The sequence below is a fragment of the Carassius auratus genome, linkage group LG44F, assembly GCF_003368295.1.
Source record: "Carassius auratus strain Wakin linkage group LG44F, ASM336829v1, whole genome shotgun sequence".
Lineage (NCBI taxonomy): Eukaryota > Metazoa > Chordata > Actinopteri > Cypriniformes > Cyprinidae > Carassius > Carassius auratus.
In genome coordinates, this window is record NC_039298.1 from 405940 (window position 1) to 427500 (window position 21561).

The following is a 21561-nucleotide window of genomic DNA, read 5'->3' on the forward strand; positions in this document are numbered from 1 at the left end:
AAAAATGTGAACATCATCATCAGCTATATGAACAAGAGCTCAAGATGTAAGGGCGATATTTTTATGCTGTAGTTATGCTGTAAAAATTCCTATGAACAGGCACTGTATGTTTGACCACAGTCAGAGAAAACTCTTCATCAGAAAACGGCAAAACAACATGTAAACAGATCAGTCGACTATCTCTGGTAAAAATAAATAAATAAAAAAAATAAAATAGAATATATTTACAAATCACACATTGACAATTTTTGTCTTATGTGCTCATTACAGCTAAAATCCTGTTTTGCCAAATGCCGTACACACTTTGCATTTTTTAATTCAGTGATTTTTTTAGTCAGTTTTGCTCCGTATGCAAAAGTTATGTTTGAATTTTTCTATAACCATTACAAAAGTGAGAACATCATAGTTCTCAAATGTGTCTGTATTACAACAAAAGCCCATCTAACAAATCTGGCAGAAGTGGAGAAACAGATGTTTAGCACACACACACATTGTAGATGCTTACGTACACCAGAGATGTTGCTTCATTTGAGTCAAAGAAGATGGCCATAGGAACGGATAACATTCTTTAATGTTGTTGTGTTTTGTCAAAATAATAAAAAAAGTTTAGTAGTTTTAAATATTTAATACTTTTTCTTAAATGAATAGGATGTGCTCACCCTGCTCTCTTTCCCACGCGAGAGTTAGGATGAACTTACAGGAGTCTTCATACAAAAACGGCCAAACAAACAAAATGTGAATGGTTTCATCTGCTATCTGAACAAGATGACTTAATCTAGTGGATTAATAAAAATACCATTTACAAATCAACATAATTTTTTTTAACAATTGTATTCTGAATTTTATATGCATTGTAAACATTTGCTTTCTTGCTATACTCTCTTTCTTAGTGATTTGGTCACGTGAATACACAAAAGGTTATGGATAAAATTTATCTTTACACAGGAGTGTGGAAACTTTAACATGCTCAAACTTAAACGAGTGGGCATCTTTCAGTGGAACCGTTTCATTTGTTTAGGTTGTAATAGTTTTAAGTGTAAAACAGCTAGACTTAATTTTTTGTTGTGTCGATGCTTCATGTGATCACACTTTTTGGACAGATCCAAAGCTGCACTAAAAGAAATATCTCGGAGAGAAAAACTGTAACTTAATTTCTTAATTTTCATTTATTCCTATTATGATGACACCACACAGAGATCACCTAAAAACGTACAGTCCAACAAACAAATTGTGAACGGCCGTCCAAAATCTTGATATGGCTAAATCTTGAGGTGTAAGAAAAATGTCATTTAAAAAACATTGTGATTCTTAGATGTGAAACACCCTTGACATAATCTGCTGGCATGCAAAAATAGTCATAAATGTTTTAGCACAACTATCTACACAAATAGTATGAGAACTGTATATCGTGTCACTTGCATAGAAAATTCATTACCAGTTTATCAGAGTCAAAAGGAAATGATGATAATAGTTGAAACATCCTTAGCTTGTACATTTCTTTCATTTTGAAAATCACAGCTGCTGGTGCTAAATTTTTTTTTGTAATCCATTTAACATTACATGATGCCTACAAAATAGTCAAATAGTCAAAGTGTATGTTTTCTGTTCTAGGTAAGAACATTTACACCAAGTGTTATAGGCAGGGTAAATAATTAGAAAATAGTATTTCTGTCGAATGAGAAAAGTTCAGTCATACATTTAAGATGTAGAAATGATGTTTTTGCCAAACACATCCAAAGAGTTTTCTACTCGTGCGAAAAAAGCACTTGTGTGCATAAATGATCTAAAGAAACAATGCTGGTCATCAGGTTATTTAAACATTTTTTAAGACAATAGACAGTGTGCCTTGCTTTAGTGACACACAATGTGTAATCTTTTAAACATGTTTAAAATGGTAGGTGTAATTATTTTACTGAGTTTAAGCTAAATGTATATTTGTTCATTTACAGTACACATACTACAGGTTAGATTATTAAATTAAAACATTTCTTACATAACACAAAGTAAAAACAACAAATACGAATTTGCTCATAAATAAAATTTAGTTTACTCAGTTTTACTGTGTGTGTGTGTGTGTGTGTGTGTGTGTGTGTTTGTGTGGTTCAGGTATACCCCATGTTATGGGGAACAATGATGGCAATATCCAAAATCCTTGGGGATTGTTTTTGTCCCTGTGAGGAAACAAGTTTATAAATCATACAGAATGAAGTGTTTTTGAAAATCTTAAAATTAACGAAATTTTCTGTAAGGGGTAGGTTTAAGTGTAAGGTTGGTGTATGGTGATGCAAAATACAATTTGTACAGTCTAAAAAAGCATTACGTCTACGGGATGTCCCATAGAACATGGAAAACCAATTTGTGTGTGTGTGTGTGTGTGTGTGTGTGTGTGTTTAAAGTCGGTTTTAAAATTAGCGTGAGATTTCAACTCCTTTTACACATCACATATTATGGATAGTATTTTCTTAACATTAAGGAATGCCTGTTTGATTTTATTAATTCCAGATAACATTCAATTATTTATCTCTTCAGCGGCTTGGTTAGTTGATGATTTAGATAATTGTCTCTCTCACTCTTTGAAATTCTCACCTGGAAAGACACCAGACATCGTCCTCCTTTTCAAATGTGTTTGTAGACGGGGAGCATGTGGCCTGTTGGTGCCTAGGTATCAACACCATATAGATCAAACAAACATTGATCCTGTCAAGACGTCAAAACCCTCACTTTTGCACAGCCATTTTTTTCCCCAGGAAAAACCCAAACACCTCCCACTGTCTTTAGGTGTGAACAACAAGCCAGAAAGGAACTTCACAGAAACCCCCCACAGCTCTGGTTACAGATACAACCATCATAAGAAATCCCCCACTGCTCTGGTAACAGATACAACCATCATATATCCAGTAATAAACTCAACACAAGTCAAATCTGAGATCTCTTTGATCTTTTGATTTACACACCTCTGCCATGTCAATCAAGGGTCACAGGACCCAGTGGCATGGCAACCGCTTTGACTGACAGGCCTTATAGTCATAAATCAATCCAACTGACCATGCACACTTCTGACTACCTGTCAATCTACACGGACTGTACGGCCATAAATCAGGCCATAAATCAGGGTAATAAATCATCAAGACTTGAGATAAAGTGTATGATAGGACTACTGGCACAACTGGAGCGAACCGCTCAACTTCAAACACGGCCTTTCGGGCCTTGAAGTAAAGGATATGGCAGCTCATGGTATGGGCGACCCCCCGTTATCGAGCCTTCCATCGCCAGGCACCTTAACCCCGCTCAGGGCGGGCTGCTCGCTCCCCCTAAGCCGGTCTTGCCCAACAAGCTGGACCGTTTTTCTGCCTCAGTTCACCAGGCCGCATACAAGTCCTCGGCCATGGCTGTCAGGGCCCTGAACGTCTCGTCTCTCCTCTCCGCTTACCAGGCGGAGATGTTGGACAAATTAGGGCAACAGCTAAAAAAGCTAACTCCTTCTCTACACTTGTGGAAGGAGATCCTCACGGTGAACGACCTCGTCCTTCGTAATGCTCGGCAGGCCGTCCAAGCCTGCGGGCGCTCTATGGCGCTTTCTTTGGTGGGAGAGCGCGCGCTCTGGCTTAACCTGTCAGGCCTTCCTGACAGTGAGAAGCGGCACATCGCGGGCGCGTCGATGGAGCCCGATCGGGCTCTCTTCGGCCCCGCCGTCGAATTGATGCAACAACGGTGTGACTACAAAAAGAAGGAGGACGAGGCCTTCAAGTTAAACAACTTCCTAGGGGGAAAAATCGACTCCCGCCGCGGCCACGGCTGGAGGACCATCTAACCCTACCCCCATCGACTCGAAACGTAAGCGGCCTGCCTGATGTTCGATTGATGGAGGCATCGAGTCCGCGTTCATGGGCCACGAGCCCTTCGGACTCTCTCCTGTCCTAGGACCCCCGTTTAAAAGACGCAGGGTCTCCCGCGGATGGATCGATTCCTCTCCGTTCGAGGCTGCCCAGCCCATGTGATTAATGAACGGTGTGTGTTCCCCCCTCACGTTCAGGGGGTCTGTTGTGAGGAAAAGTGCAAAAGCAGTGTCACCACACCGCATACACTCTGTTCCCCTCACCCAACCAATAAAGGCTTCGGCCCCAGTGTTTCCCCAACACAAAACACACAGAAAAACAAAAAACACATTAAAACAAACAAATCAAATGAATTCGTTATGGAGAGAGGATCTCTCTCCGCAGAGAGAGTCCATCTCCCCGCGGAGAGAGGAAATCTGTCTGAACCCCTGCATGTTGCCCCTGGTGTGTCCACTAGTAGGTGCCATTGCATCACAAATAAACCAGCTGGGCTTACACAGCCCCGCTGCAGCTCGGGTGGGAACACTTGCGAATCACGAATGGGCTTGGCAAACTGTTTCGGCTCCCGAGTGGGTGATGCGTACTATATTGCAGGGATACAGACTGCAGTTTGCAATGAAACCCCCGCATTTCAATGGCGTTCTCTCTTCACACACAGAAGAGAACGCCTCACACATTCTGAAAGAGGAAATATCCTCCCTCCTAAACAAGGGAGCGATTCAGGTGGTGCCCCTCACTCTGATGAATCAGGGATTTTATTCTCGTTATTTCCTGGTCCCAAAAAAGGACGGCGCTCTCCGCCCTATTCTGGACCTTCGTGTGTTAAACAAACATTTGAGGAAATACAATTTCAGAATGCTGACTCATGGCTCGCTCGCCCGTGCCATAAAACAGAACGACTGGTTCACATCGGTCGACCTGAAAGATGCTTTCTTCCATATAAGCATTTATCCGCCACACAGGAAGTTTCTTCGTTTCGCCTACCAAGGCACATGTTACGAATTCACAGTTCTGCCGTTTGGGCTCAGTCTAAGCCCCCGGTGTTTCTGTCTGTGTGCGGAGGCGGGTTTAGCACCCATGAGAATGTCAGGTATGAGGATTCTGACATACATAGACGATTGGCTAATCATAGCCGAATCGAAAGAGAAAGTGTTGCAGGACACCTGCCGTGTGCTCACGCACATCACATCTCTCGGGTTCAGAGTGAATGTGAGCAAGAGCAATTTTACACCCAGTCAGAATGTCATTTTCCTGGGTTTGGAGTTGAACTCAGTCTCCATGCGAGCGCGTCTCTCTCAAGAGCGCGTTCTCTCTCTAATGAACTGTGTCGCAGTTCAGAGAGGGGGCGAAAGTACAATATCGCACATGCCTCAGGCTGCAGGGTCTTATGGCTTCATCAATCCAGGTTGTACCGCTGGGACTCCTGAGAATGAGAGCGTTCATGAAACGGGTTTTGTTACTACATTTCAGCCCGACGCGGGATCTTTGCCGCTCTGTAATAGTGACGCGCGCCTGCTCGGCAGCCTTGCGCCACTGGAAGAGCGCAGACTTTTACGCACATGGAACCCCTCTGGGGACAGTTATGATGCGGAAAGTTGTGACGACAGATGCGTCCTTAACAGGCTGGGGCGCCACCAAGGAGGGCAGAACGGTGAACGGTCTGTGGCCGAGCAGACTACGTTCAGTGCACATAAATTATTTAGAGCTTATGGCCGTATGGAAAGCTCTGAATCATTTTCTGCCTCGCCTGCAGGGACATCATGTGCTTGTACGCTGCGACAATACCACGACAGTGGCTTATATCAATCGTCAGGGCGGCATGCGCTCGTCGAAACTTCACGCTCTAGCTTACAAGCTTCTAGTGTGGAGTGGACGTGTTTTCCTGTCGTTACGCGCGACTCATGTTCCCGGCCTTCTAAACAGAGGCGCGGATCTTCTATCAAGGGGAAACCCAATCTACGGAGATTGGCGCCTTCACCCGCAGATAGTGGATATGTTATGGATGAGATTTGGACAGGCAACCGTAGATCTATTCGCCTCGCGTGAAAACTACCATTGTCCTATGTTCTTCTCGCTAAAGGACGTGGACGCACCCCTCGGGGTAGATGCACTGGCCCACCCGTGGCCCAGAGTGCTGCTGTATGCCTTTCCTCCCCTGTGCCTGATAATTCCTACACTGGCCAGGGTGAGAGAGCTTTAGTTTAGTTTAGTTTATTTGTTTAGCACATGTTTAGTACAAGTACAAAACTATGCAAGGAGGGAACGAAGCCACTCTAGGCTTGTACAGAGTTCCACTCCTGTTCATATTAACTCATGAGACATGCAGACTAAACACTCAAACAAAACAAAACAAACAACAAACGAAACAAAGCAAGAGCATAAGCAAAAAACAACAACAACAAAACAACAATACAAAACAATAGTTCAATAACATAAAAGATTTTATCTAGCAAGTCTAGATAAAAATACAATAGAAAAACAAAAAAAGCAAGCACTACCTAGAAAGGACTACATAAAAGCATCAGGCTAGCAATAGAAGTCTCTTCAGATGCTTTTTGAAAACCGAATAAGAGGACATTGATCGCAACGATGGGCTTAACTCACTCCAGAGCTTAGGACCTCTAAAAGAAATATTAAATTGATGTCTTGTAGTTCGTGTGTAGGGTAAGACAAAAGTATTATTGCTATGTCTAGTTTGAAATGAGTGTACATGTGAAATAGGGATAAACAAACTCTGAAAGGAGTCTGGTAGATCTTGTTTCCTATATATAGACTTATGCATAAATAGACATGTTTGATAAATATTTACCTTATCAATAGGGAGAACTTTAAATTTATTGTAAAGGGGTGCCGAGGGAGCATATCTATTTGAATGAGAAATAAGTCTAAGATATTTCTTCTGTATGACTATTAATTTCTTCAGATAAGTAGGATAGGTAGCTGCCCAGACAATATTGCAATAATTAATGAATGGAAACAAAAAGCTATAATATAAGGTTAAAAAAGCTGAGGAATGAACTAAAGGACAAACCCTCCTCAATATACCCAACATTTTAGCTGACCTCTTAGATACGAAGTTAATATGGTTAGACCATTTAAGACAACTATCAATAATGACTCCCAAAAACTTGGTATGCTGAACCAATTCGATTTTAGTGTTATTAATAAAGATTTTAGATAATTCTATAGGATAATGTTTGTTAGTATTACAAAAAATCATAAAGTTGCATTTTTTTATATTGAGAGTAAGTTTATTCCATTGAAACCATTCCACAATGGAAGATAGTTCCTCATTGACCGTTTTGATTAAAATATTAAAGTCTTGGTGAGACGCTACAAGATTTGTATCATCTGCAAATAGTACTGGAAGGAGTTTGGTACAAATCGTGGCCATATCATTAATATAAATTAAGAATAGAAGAGGCCCCAAAATTGATCCTTGTGGAACCCCAATCATAATTTGTGACTTCATGGAGGTATAGCCTTCCAGGTATACATATTGCTCTCTGTTAGCTAAGTAGCTTCTAAACCATCTCAAGGCAACATCCTCCACTCCATATCTACTAAGTTTAGCAATCAAAATGTTGTGATTGACCGTATCGAATGCCTTACTCAGGTCCAGGAAGACTCCAAGAGCAAATTTTTTATTGTCAAGAGCTGAAGAAATATAGTTCACAAGTTGAATGAGGGCATGCTCAGTAGAGTGTCGCTTCCGAAAACCATATTGATGTTTATATAAAATATTATTGGCATCCAGGTGATTTAATAATCTAGAGAAGACAAGTCTTTCCAAGATTTTCGATATACATGGGAGAATTGATATTGGCCTATAATTACCAAATTCCTTGGAGTCACCGGTCTTAAAAATTGGTATAACCCTAGCAACTTTCAAATCCCGAGGGACAATTCCAGTTTTCAAAGACAATGAGAGAATATGAGTGAGAGGTTTAATAATATAGTCAACTGTCTCTTTAATAAGAAGACTTTTAATGCAATCATGACCATGGGCTGCATTTTTAAGTGATAAAATAATATTACGAACTTCTTGAACAGTTGGTGGGTCAAAATTATGGAATGGAGGATACTGACCTTTAATTAAAGAACAGGGATGTATATCTGAGCCATTTATATTAGATGTTAGTTCAGAACCAATCGATATAAAAAACTCATTAAAACCATTAGCAATATCAACAGGGTTGGAGAGAACCCCCTTGTTACTGTTCATTACTACAGGGGCAGTAAATGGGGATTTAGTACGGTTCAGTAAGTGATTAATGAGGTGCCATGTTGTCTTAATGTTTTTAGAAGCTTGTGCAAATTGATTTGAATAATAAGCTTTCTTTGCTTTTCTTACTAAAGATGTGAAGTGGTTTTTACATTTCTTATAATTTTCAGTATTAATGGAAGAAGGATTAAAAATAGACCTCCTATAAAGTTTTTTTTTTTTTCCGGGAAAGCTTTTTTAGCTCATCAGATATCCACGGCTTCCCCTTAGAATATTTATTTCTGGATTTTATACTCATCAGCGGAAATGATAAATCTAAGGCCTTATTAAAAGACTTTAAGAATAAACTGTATGCACTATTAATGTCTTGTGACATAAGTACCTCATCCCATATGATATTGCCAGTGGCAGACTTAAAATGATCTATGTCTTTTCTAGAGAATTTACGATATTTATTTGGCCCATTCTTAGGATAACTAGACATTAATTGGCTGGATTGGATAAACTGAAAGACAGGAAGGTGATCAGAGATATCACACATCAGGAGGCCTGAAGTGACCTCAAAATTATAAGAATTAAACAAAATATTATCAATCAGAGTAGCAGATGAGGAAGTGATTCTAGATGGTTTTGTAATAAGAGGGAAAAAATTAAAAGAATGGAGTGCATTTAAAAAATCAACTGTTTGTGTTAAATCACATTTAAGTAAGTTAATATTATAGTCACAGAGTAAAAAACATAATTTGCTTTCTTTGGTTATTAACTCAAGTGTTGATTGAAGTGCATCAATAAATGTATTATGGTCTGAGTCTAGTGGTCTATAGATGCATCCGATCAGAATACTCTTACCATTGAATTGTTGACAAGATGGAATTTCAATAAATATAGACTCTGTATTAGTGGTGTCAAATTCTGCACTAAGATCATCTCTAGCACCAGCATCAAAGGAATTCAAAACATATAGAGAGACACCCCCTCCTCTTTTGTTTTTTCTACAAGAATGAAATGATACATAATTAGGTAGGGGGAATAAAGAAAATACGTCATCAGTCAGCCAAGTCTCAGAAAAGGCCAGGACTGAGAAGGAAAAACTTAAGGTAGACAGAAAAGTTCTCAATTCGTCATGATTTTTAGACATACTACGAATATTCCAATGGAAAGTAGAGAAAAGATTTTTAGGAAATTTTATGGTTTGATGCAGTGTTGTGTACTCGAGACTCGGACTCGGTCTTGGACTCGGTCTCGAGACCGTATTTTAATGGTCTCGGTCTTGTCATGGACTCGTGTGCATTTTGACTCGGTATTGACTCGGACTCGAACATATTAGGAATCGGACTTATGTCCGAGTCCACTCGAGTCCCATTCAAAATATTTCATGATTATTACTGTATGTTAATGTTTACTTAAATTGATGTATGTTTGAGACATCCAATGACTGGTGATTTTCTTTTGACGTGAGACGTTAGGCCAGCGACACACTGGATGTGTGGCGCAAGCGTCTCAGCTGCGTGGCGTGTCTGTTTTTAATTCGGCTCCCATGTTAACAGGTTAGATCTTGCAGACTGCCTGCGTGAGACGCGCGTAAAACCCGTGCATGCTAGAAATAGAACCGACGCCTATTTTTCACGCGACACGCGTGCATGTTGGAAGCGTTTCCAGGCAAAATATACTAGAAAAATATGTTTATATATCATTTTGTACATAAATACATATTAATTCATGACATTTTGATATTTGAAAGTCTATAGGTTGGCATAAATTCAGATATAAATGTAATTTAAAAAATAAATTAATAATGAACGATTTTCAAATATTGCACCTGTCAAACATACTCTGTTGTGCCGTCAATACTGTTGACGGTGTCCTATCAGTAGGTGTGTAAAAAAAAAAAAGGAGAGGCCTCCCTCTGTCACCTACAGCAGCAGCTGCGCGCCAAGCGCCGCGTGCAGGCATGCTTCTGGTGTGTAAAGACACAGAAAACGCGAAGCAGCCACCACGCTTCTGGCACACAGCAGAGACGCCACGCAGCCAGTGTCACCGGCCTTAAGTTACCCTCCTGCCATCCGCCTGTAGTGATCCCGCTTTCCAGAAAGCCACGTTGCTACATTATTTCTCTCAACTGTGTTATTTTTACAAAGTAGGACAAAATGGTCACAAAAAATATCGTTTAATTAAATTATATAATGAATACAGACACAGACTGACTGTCTCAACACTAAACATCTCCCCCCAAAAACATGTCTGACAGAATGCATTGAACTTATATGGCATTTCATCCAGCTTTCTTCCCCTGGCACATACACACTTTTTCATGAAATTTTCCTGGACAGTCACTCGGCTCTTGTGTGTATGCCCTCCGTAACTAAAAAAAAAACTTGGACTAGTGTGTATTTTACCCTGCATTAAAACGCACCATCCAGGGAAATTAGCATTAGATTATCCGTTGCTGTTACAGAAAGTGATAAAATGGTAACTGTTGTCAGTCCCCGCTTCCTCTGCACCAGTAGAGAGTGTTTTTAGTCGGGGTGGATTGATCATGAGACCACATCGTGCTTGGTTGGGTAGCAAGATGGTCTCCTCACTTATTTTTTTGAAAAGTAATTATGCCCACCTGTAATCTTCACAACATCTAAAGTGCACATAATCCAAGACATTGTAAGGATATTAGCAGTCATTAGTTAAGCTTCAATGTTAAAAGTTATGTAAAAGCTGTTACAGTTGAACATTTACAGGTATAGTGGTACAGTAATGTTACTTGTACTAGAAAGGTTATATGGATGTGTATAGTGGTACAACGATGTTATGTGAAAATGAGCACTTAATATTGACAAGTTACAATTCATAATACTAATAAAATTACCTTTACACCACATACTATGTGGCCCTTTTACACTTTATTGTTTCCACCAAACATTTTACATACTCTTGAAGATTTCTTTAGGTCTTGTCAAAGACCCAATCTCTCTGGTCTCGGTCTTGACTCGGACTCGACCCTTTCTGAACTCGGTCTTGACTCGGACTCGACCGTTTCTGAACTCGGTCTTGACTCGGACTCGACCCTTTCTGAACTCGGTCTTGACTCGGACTCGACCCTCTCTGGACTCGATCTGGACTCGGACTCGAATGAGCTGGTCTCGACTACAACACTGGTTTGATGCAGTGAGTTTACTTGCCCTTCAGAGTAGCAGTTACAAGACAGTTTTAATAAGTTTAAATTAGGTTGATTTACATCAGGATTAAAGAAACTATCATAGATGCCACAACTGTCTATGTTGCAGGGCCTGTCTCTCATTCTGATAGCACCCAGGTGGCCCAAAGCACCATGGCTGGCGGAGATAATCCCTCTGTTATATGCCGAGCCGTGGCGCCCCCCCCCCCCCCCCCCCCCCCCGCACAGATCTTTTGTCCCAAGCGAACGGGGAGATTTATCACCCACACCCGGAACAGGGTGGCTCTTTGGGCGTGGCCCGTGAGAGGACGAACCTAAGCGCACTGGGGCTTTCGCCGCGTGTGATTGCTACTATACAGAATGCCAGGGCCATTTCAATGCGATTCTTGTACGGCAGTAAGTGGCAAGTGTTCGAAGGGTGGTTTGATGGGCGTGGTCTCACATCTTATCAGTGCTCAGTTCCTGATATTTTGTGTTTCCTCCAAGACCTCTTGGAAAAAGGCAGGTCTTTTTCCACAATTAAGGTCTACTTGGCTGCGATTTCGGCCTTTCATGTGGGCTTTGAGGGCTCAACAGTTGGGCAACATCATCTAATCCGCAGATTTATGAAGGGTGCCTGAGTGGGACCTCTCCATGGTGTTGGAGGCTCTGTCTCAGTATCCTTTTAAACCTCTTGGAAGTATTTCCCTAAAGCTGCTGTCCTTCAAGACAGCTTTGCTCTTGGCCTTGGCATCAGCCAAACGTGTCAGTGAGCTACATGCACTTTCGGTTCATCCCTCGTGCACTAAATTTTCTCTTAGTGGAGATATGGTTTCCCTTAAGCCTAATCCGGCCTTCATGCCGAAGTGCTTCCCTGCGTTCACTTCAGAGGTGTTGGACTGTCCGCTTTTGACCCTCCACCTTTTTCCTCCCCGGAGGATGAGAGGCTAAATGCTCTGTGTCCCGTCCGTGCTTTACGGACATATATGAACAGGACTAGTGCTTTCCGGAAGAGCGACCAGCTCTTTATTTCATGGGCATCCACTCATGGAGGGAATCCTATTTCTAAGCAACGCCTCTCACATTGGCTTGTGAATGCTATAGCTTTGGCTTATGAATCAAAGGGAATGCAGCCACCAGGGAGCGTCGCTAAAGGACATCTGCTCCGCTGCCATTTGGTCTTCTCCTTATACCTTTGTGCGTTATTACTGGCTGGTTGTCACCAGCATCTCGGTAGCACATTCGGTTTTAGGGGTGGGGTCCTCTTAGCCCTTCCCTGCAACCCCGCTGGAAGAGGTGAAGAAGGAGTGAATGGGCCGGCTGGCCATGCACATCCCTGTCACTAGCATGTTTTTACATTCCTTTTTCTGGGTGTATTTATATGCACATTGGTTATCATGTGTGTGATGCTAACATTTTTTCATGTGCTGCATATGCACAGCAGTCACGACTGTGCATCAGTATTGCAGGTTCATGAGTATGGGACGTGTCAGGCACCGCCTCTCTGAGGCGACCGTCCTTCTCTGGCTTTCAGAACCTCACTTGCCACACGAGAAGCGAATATACTTAACTGGGGAATAGCAGCGCTGCAGCCATTATTATACCCCTAGGTAAGGGGGCGGGCCCTTACCTGGCATTGGCTGTGCGCTTCTGTCTGTCTAGCCAGACTTGGTGCAATTGGATTCTTCTGCAGAGGTCAGGTACGGATGCCCTTCCCATAGGTGGATCTCTCCACTCGATGTTTCAGAGAACCTGGGTTACGACAGTAACCTATTGTTTTGTTCTGACTGTTATGTAAGATCAAGGTTTCTGACTGTCAAACGAGATGCAGAGAGATTTCTGATAAAGCACGTCATTAACTTTATTTTATAACAATTTATAACTGTAACTGTACAACTAAACGTAATGTAATTATGTCAAGTTTGCATTAAATAAAAGATAGCTGCATTCATGTGTGTTTTTATCAATGTTTATTTGTTTTCTGAAATATCTGCAGCATAAATCATTATTTTACTATGAGCAGCTCATGTATTTTGCTATTCTTTTGCATTAATTATCAGATAAAACAAATATGAAAATTAGTCATTACTATTAGTTAACTGTGTAAAATAATAAAATATGTTGTGAAAATAATGATGAAACAGACTGATGTGCACAATTGAGAAATGGATACTTATGGGGATAAATCGCAGCCCACGTCTCACGAGGTAAATATTTAATTTTAAAAAATCAATGTATTACAAATATTTTCAAGAAATAAGTAATTTGTACATTTACATAATTGGTAAGATAAAAATACATTCTGTTGCTGTGATACACACCATGAGTTCAACTTTCATTTCGTGAACAGTAGGGAACATTAGGGCCCTTACATAGTCAACGCGAGAAACGCGAGCAAGCAACGCGAGCGACGCGAGCAACGCGCTCCCTTTCATAGTCTAAACAGTGGACGCAAGCGTCACGGGCGATGCGTGTATGCAATACACCGCTCACGCAAAAGGGGGTAGTAGAGTCAGGTCGCGTGATATTCAGATCACAATGGCATTCTGTTGCTGATTTTACATCTGCTGCAACAAAGGCAACGCAGAGATAAATGTGGATGAATATGTATAAGTTCGCATAATTTTTCCTCTTCGCCTGCCATTGTATTCAAACCTTCTTCTTCTGTAAACACAATATACTTGAATTAATGTACAATCCTTGCAATGTCGCCCCCACTGACAATGCATAGTATTGCGTGCATCGGCGCGTCACATATCAAAAACTAGGACGACACATTTGGCTACGCACCGATGCATAATGGCGGCCGAAGCGTAATGATCAGGCGGCAAGGAACTCGACCGGAAGTTAAAGTCGGGTGGGGGCTGCCATCTTTTAGCAGAACTTCACTTGCGTTAGCATTCCCATTGACTCCCATTCATTTTGGCGTCACTTTGACAGCGAATAACTTTACATCTGAGGCATTTAAAGACTCCGTATGTCCATTATTTATTTCTAAAGATACATGACAATGTATAAAGGGCTCCATTACCTTCTATGTTACGTTATGGCCCCGTATAAAACAGTTTTTGTAAAAAATAGGCTAACGATTGCATCATAACCACTCGACTCTCTGTCACATTACCGTACAGACAGGAGGAGAAGCTCACAGGCAATTAACTTAATATGGCGTACTGGCGTTACATTTGAAAATACTATACAAAATAATTAATCCGAATACTTACTCCTGCTCACTCACGCCAAAGAACTCCCTGCTCAAGCTCGCCGTCTCTGCAAGATTAACGATGGCAGTTTGCACGCACAGCCACTTAGAAGATTTACATCCATCAGACAGGTTGCTGACGTCGTCAAGCTTCGTTTGAGTCTGCGCGTCCCTTACCTGGCATTGGCTGCGCGCTTCTGTCTGTCTAGCCAGACTTGGTGCAATTGGATGCTTCTGCAGAGGTCAGGTACGGATGCCCTTCCCATAGGTGGATCTCTCCACTCGATGTTTCAGAGAACCGGGGTTACGACAGTAACCTATTGTTTTGTTCTGACTGTTATGTAAGATCAAGGTTTCTGACTGTCAAACGAGATGCAGAGAGATTTCTGATAAAGCACGTCATTAACTTTATTTGATAACAATTTATAACTGTAACTGTACAACTAAACATAATGTAATTATGTCAAGTTTGCATTAAATAAAAGATAGCTGCATTCATGTGTGTTTTTATCAATGTTTATTTGTTTTCTGAAATATCTGCAGCATAAATCATTATTTTACTATGAGCAGCTCATGTATTTTGCTATTCTTTTGCATTAATTATCAGATAAAACAAATATGAAAATTAGTCATTACTATTAGTTAACTGTGTAAAATAATACAATATGTTGTGAAAATAATGATGAAACAGACTGATGTGCACAATTGAGAAATGGATACTTATGGGGATAAATCGCAGCCCACGTCTCACGAGGTAAATATTTCATTTAAAAAAAACAATGTATTACAAATATTTTCAAGAAATAAGTAATTTGTACATTTACATAATTGGTAAGATAAAAATACATTCTGTTGCTGTGATACACACCATGAGTTCAACTTTCATTTCGTGAACAGTAGGGAACATTAGGGCCCTTACATAGTCAACGCGAGAAACGCGAGCAAGCAACGCGAGCAAGCAACGCGAGCGACGCGAGTAACGCGCTCCCTTTCATAGTCTAAACAGTGGACGCAAGCGTCACGGGCGATGCGTGTATGCAATACACCGCTCACGCAAAAAGGGGTAGTAGAGTCGGGTCGCGTGATATTCAGATCACAATGGCATTCTGTTGCTGATTTTACATCTGCTGCAACAAAGGCAACGCAGAGATAAATGTGGATGAATATGTATAAGTTCGCATAATTTTTCCTCTTCGCCTGCCATTGTATTCAAACCTTCTTCTTCTGTAAACACAATATACTTGAATTAATGTACAATCCTTGCAATGTTGCCCCCACTGACAATGCATAGTATTGCGTGCATAGGCGCGTCACATATCAAAAACTAGGACGACACATTTGGCTACGCACCGATGCATAATGGCGGCCGAAGCGTAACGATCAGGCGGCAAGGAACTCGACCGGAAGTTGAAGTCGGGTGGGGGCTGCCATCTTTTAGCAGAACTTCACTTGCGTTAGCATTCCCATTGACTCCCATTCATTTTGGCGTCACTTTGACAGCGAATAACTTTACATCTGAGGCATTTAAAGACTCCGTATGTCCATTATTTATTTCTAAAGATACATGACAATGTATAAAGGGCTCCATTACCTTCTATGTTACGTTATGGCCCCGTATAAAACAGTTTTTGTAAAAAATAGGCTAACGATTGCATCATAACCACTCGAATCTCTGTCGCATTACCGTACAGACAGGAGGAGAAGCTCACAGGCAATTAACTTAATATGGCGTACTGGCGTTACATTTTAAAATACTATACAAAATAATTAATCCGAATACTTACTCCTGCTCACTCACGCCAAAGAACTCCCTGCTCAAGCTCGCCGTCTCTGCAAGATTAACGATGGCAGTTTGCACGCACAGCCACTTAGAAGATTTACATCCGTCAGACAGGTTGCTGACGTCGTCAAGCTTCGTTTGAGTCTGCGCCTCAGAAACGGAAGTGCTAAAAAATGCTAAAAATGGGCTTCACTTGTCTCAATTGAGTTTCAATGGGGTCGCTGTGTCCATTTCTTTTACTGTCTATGGTAACGATGCGTAGCCTCGGGGACGCGTATGCGTACAGATGCGTTGACTATGAAACGGCCCTTAGTGTAATTAATTCATTTACCAGACCCAAACAGGCTCAGTTAACATTTATTGTATAGTAATAATAGTGTATATCATATTTGCATTTGAAGTGATATTATAAATCCTGTAAAGATATAGAAGGTAATATTTGGATTTCTCCAGTTCTCTGCACTGACGTTTAGCGCAAACGGAAGTATCTTTGCACACACTGGCAAGACCGGAAATCCAAGATGGCGGAGATATGCTAGCCCATTGAGAACCGCTGCGTCATTGCAATTTGTCGCGCTGGTCGTGTTTGACCATTTGTTTATTGGAAGTAGCAACAGTAGCTAAGGGGGGCGGGGCTCGGCGAAAGGCTAATTGTAGATATCAGGGATGCAAAAACAGCATGCTTTTCAGTGCCTCCCGTCTAGTGTTTCTTTTACTCTCTATGGTATCTGCAATGGCATCAAATTCTCATCAAATTCTGCTTAAACAAAAATCCCTGTCAATACAGAACGAAATATGCTGTAGCCTATTTTGCCCTCAATACTGCCTATAGTAGGCTATATATGTATGTTTAACATCCAAATGTAGAAGGGTTTGTCTGTTGGCGCACAGAGCCACGCAGTCGCAGACAGCACGTGAAGTTCGTGCACACCGAATTCCCTTGTCTTTATCTATTTGTGTTCCAAAAAAAATAAAATAAAAAAAATACAATGTGCTCGAAAAAATAAGTCAAAGTGTTGTCTCAACAAGTCTCCCCATAAACTGCAGTCAAAGAAAGAAAATGGATGTGTGTCATTACCAGTATTAGATGCATTCGTCTTAAAGGCACAGCAACCCAATATACCTGCAGCTGTTTGTGTCACCAAAGTAAATCAAACAACAAAAGAGAAAGAGAGAAAAAAAACACTTTTGTTGCTAAAGATAAACTGTATTAATTATATGAATCATATTTAATATATACAGTGTATAGTGTTATTTTACATTTGATTATTCAATGTCTGTAACTTAATACAGTTAATTTACCTGTAAAACCAAAAACACTGCTTTATTTCACGTTTTTTTTTCTTTCTGTTGCATTTATATATGCTTGTACTTTGTTTATTATTTTTTTATGCAGATGCACTAGGCCTAACCTACAAAATTACCCCAATCATCCTATAACTTTACAAAAAAAACAACTCAAATCATGAGGTGAAATTGTTTTCAGGATGTTCTAATCCCATAACCTGCTGCACTCAAGACTCACTCGCATTTCGATCGGGACAGCTGACAGAACTGTCACTTGACTTGACTAATCGGGTAATTGTTGCATTGTCACAAAAATATATAATTTGCACACCTTTTAAAGGGGGGGTGAAATGCTCGTTTTCACTCAATATCATGTTAATCTTGAGTACCTATAGAGTAGTACTGCATCCTTCATAACTCCAAAAAGTATTTAGTTTTATTATATTCATAAGAGAAAGATGTACCGATTTTGAAAACACGAGCGCCTGGAGGCGTGACGTGTGGGCGGAGCTAAAGAATCACGAGCGCCAGTTGCTCGCTCTGATCAGTGATTGTCTGTGCAAAGCCTCTCTCTGCTCTGCTATACGGGAGCGCGCGCTCTTCCGGCAAACGTGCTCTCAGGACCCATATAAGGAAATTCCGCTCCATCTAACGTCACACAGAGCCATACTCGAAAAAAACTTTCTGAAACTTGTGACAAACCGGAAGGAGTATTTTTGGAACAGAAATACTCCTTCAAACGTACAACTAATTTTTGAAACTTTGTCCATGTTTAGCATGGGAATCCAACTCTTTAACAGTGTAAAAAACTCAGTATGCATGAAATAGCATTTCACCCCCCCTTTAAGTATTTTAAGCCATTTGGTACTTGCACACTCCAAATGCTGTATTAGGCTGTGCCCTCGCAGTCACATCCAAAGCTTGCGCGTATCAAGCCGCCTTGCAAGTATTAGCCTATATAAGAATTATTTTTCATAGTTTGTTGAGTTTAAGCAACCAAATACACACAATATGATGTCTGATGGTTGTTGACAAATAAAAGAGTTTCATGGCTCACTCTACTAAAATACGGGGGGGGGGGGGGGGGGGGGGGGCTTAGTGTTTGAGTAAAGAAAATGCTGTATTATTCAAACAGTTATTTGTTTACCCTTGCTTTGCGAATAAGAGATCTGTCACCTTCAGGCTGTGCGCGTGTCAATCTGAGTGAAGGCGGGGTGAAGTGACAAGGTTTCGCTAGAGCTTGAGGATCCAATGGCGTAACAAAGTTTTACAAGCTCCTTTAAATACTTATTATTGGTTAAATATTTGTAAATATAAATTAAAAATATACATTTAAATAAATATAAATAATATAAATAAATTTCACGGCACATATCTGTCTGCCATACAGAAACGCTATCCCTGGAGGAGGGGGATCCACCAAAATGAGGTGCCGGATCCGATTTCGGAGGTGCAGATCCGGATCCGTCTTGTTCCGGCACAAATTAAGACCTGCATTTAATGTAACATAAGGGATGAGAAATGCATTTGTATTTGATCAGACCCCTTAAAGGTCCTGTTTTTCGTGCTTTTTTTGAAGCTTTGATTGTGTTTACATTGTGCAATATAACGTGTTCATGTTTCGCATGTAAAAAAAAAAAAACAGTATTTTTCACACAATTCACTTATCTGTATACCGCTGTTTTCACTGTCCTAAAAACAGGCTGATGTCTTCCTTGTTCTATAAAGTCCCTCCTTCAGAAATACGTAATGAGTTCTGATAGTGCCAGTGGTTCCTGTGTTGTGATTCGACAGCAGCTGAGCACACGCTGCCCTCCTGGAAACATGATTGGGCTAGTTTTGGGAAGCAAGTGGGCAGGATTTGTTTTGAAAACCTGGCAATCCTGATCTGAACCATAGACAGTAAAAGAACACACGTGCTGGAGATGTACTTCTAATCACAGGAGCGTTTTTACTGACGAGATACTTTTCTACCAGTATATCAGTTAATCTCCGTCTTTTAATTAAATAGGACTTGTTACTGCTATGTCCAGGTAAGGGCTTCATTTCTCAAAAGCATCGTAGGCCTAAGTAGATGGTAGAACCAATGTCACAGTGTTTCCCGCAGCCTTACACTCTATTCTTGGTGGCACTCCGCGAATTCATATTCTGCCTTCAGGATCTGCTTTAATAGCGGGAGAGAGGTTTCTCCGGTAACGGCAGCTCTGAGCTCACAAACACTGCCTTATCAAGGCAAAATGAAATGAAAATGAAATCAAACATTTTCTAAACGCAGTCGGTTTCCTTCTGAAATACAGTGATGAAAAACACCTGCTCTGGGTTTTGATTTTGAAACGTGCAGTGGTCATGTTTATTTAATGAAGTCAAGCCTTTTGGAAAATCCATTTGTGGCGGTCAGTTTTGATATCAAAAGTGGTCGGAAACCCGACCAATCAATGCTTTTCAGAAAGACAGTTCTGTATCTACATTAATCATTTTATTTCTATGTTAACGCAATATTTTTAAAGATATTTTCCATCTTCCATCCATGCTGTGTTTGTTTCACAAGGGAGACAATGAAGTCCTGAGATCAGCATGGCACCTTTTGTCACTTTTGACACGAGAGCGGATGGGTCTTCTACTAGTCAGGGTATAAACAGGTATTGCTTTTTTTATTATTAAATGGCAACAAATACATTGTGATTTTTGTTGTTGTTTGGTTTGTCAGATCATCTCGTGTTAGAGGCCAAACTCTGGGGCCATCTCCTGTCCAAACAGAAATGACCTGGTCAGTAGAAACTGTATAAAACAATCCTCGCCTATTATGAATCGTAGGTCTGTTCTGACCTCCATGTTACAAATTTTAAAACAGGTCCTTTCCTGGATTGTTCTCAAGTCGTAGAGAAAAACGATGTTTCACTGGACCATGTCCTGTGCCCATTAAACCTAAATCATTTCAGGTCATGACATGTTCCATCTGCTGCCAGCCCAATGTGAGCGGTCCCCTAGTGGCCCAGATCAACTGCGCCATACACAGGCAGGACTGGGACGCAGAGTATGAGAGTATGACTCATCAGGAGGTAATGTGCCATTACACTTCCTGTCAAATAGAACCTGTTCACTTATTTATTTTTGTGAATGGTCATATAGATTAGCGACAGAAGCTAGATTAATTAATCCTGTTATCTTTAATAGTTATGTTTCTTTTCTGTTTTTCTTTTTTTTTAACAGTTATGTGATAAACTCATGGAATTGTATCCAAAACTTGGTGAGGTAACTGGTGGTTGGCTTCTTTATAAGGCAGCAGGTAATATTTACTGCCTTATGTAATTGGTTGGCCTAGCTGTTTAAATAATTAGTTATTAATTACACACACATACATACATACATACACACAAAGAGAACAGTACTGTGCTGATATACTGGTAGGGCAAGAAAAGATGACAGGGATAGTTTTTTCATGAATAGGATTAAAAAAAAAAAACTGTTTCTTTGTATTTGTTTTAAATTTAACATTTATTGTCAATATTGGACTTGCGGATCATGTGGGTACTAGGGTACTCTTTGCTGTGTGTGGATGACCATGTCGGTCAGCCACCACCGAAGACCAATTTTGACCCAGGAAAAACCCTGTGCTTTCATTGATATTTTTCCATGGTTGAAGCACTGGCTGCAAGATTACACGTAAACATAGATTGTCTGTTAGTTTTCTTCTGCTATTTGTTCTGTTGTGGTGGCTACTGGTTCGTAAACAGCGTTGCATTATCATGTGCTGTGCCTTCTGAATTAGAGTGTGGATCGCCTGTGACAGACTGTATTCATCATCTGACTATGCACTGAACCGTGACGTACATACCTTGATGCTTCGGGCCAATTAAATGTACCGTTACACCCCACATAGTGCTATAGTACACTATGATATAGTACAAATTTATTAGACCACCTGCCATAGAGAAAACAAATATTTTAGGAATCTGTCAAAAAATGTTTAAAACTATGTTGACAATAATATTGTCATTTATTAGGCAAATAACAAACTGAAAACATAATATTTAGTATGCAGTCCTTTGACCTTGATAAAAGCTGGCATTCATTGTTTTATGT

The 21561-nt window shown here is 40.6% G+C and overlaps 1 long non-coding RNA gene across 1 annotated transcript in view; it reads left to right on the top strand.

Annotated features, from left to right (window-relative positions):
* Positions 1–20338: 20338 nt before the first annotated feature.
* The window catches only part of LOC113068215 (uncharacterized), a 1765-nt gene continuing 542 nt past the window's right edge, over positions 20339–21561 (top strand). The window contains exons 1-2 of the long non-coding RNA XR_003279492.1: positions 20339–20537; positions 20689–20764. This is a non-coding gene — a long non-coding RNA (uncharacterized LOC113068215). The remainder of the gene's footprint in view (positions 20538–20688; positions 20765–21561) is intronic.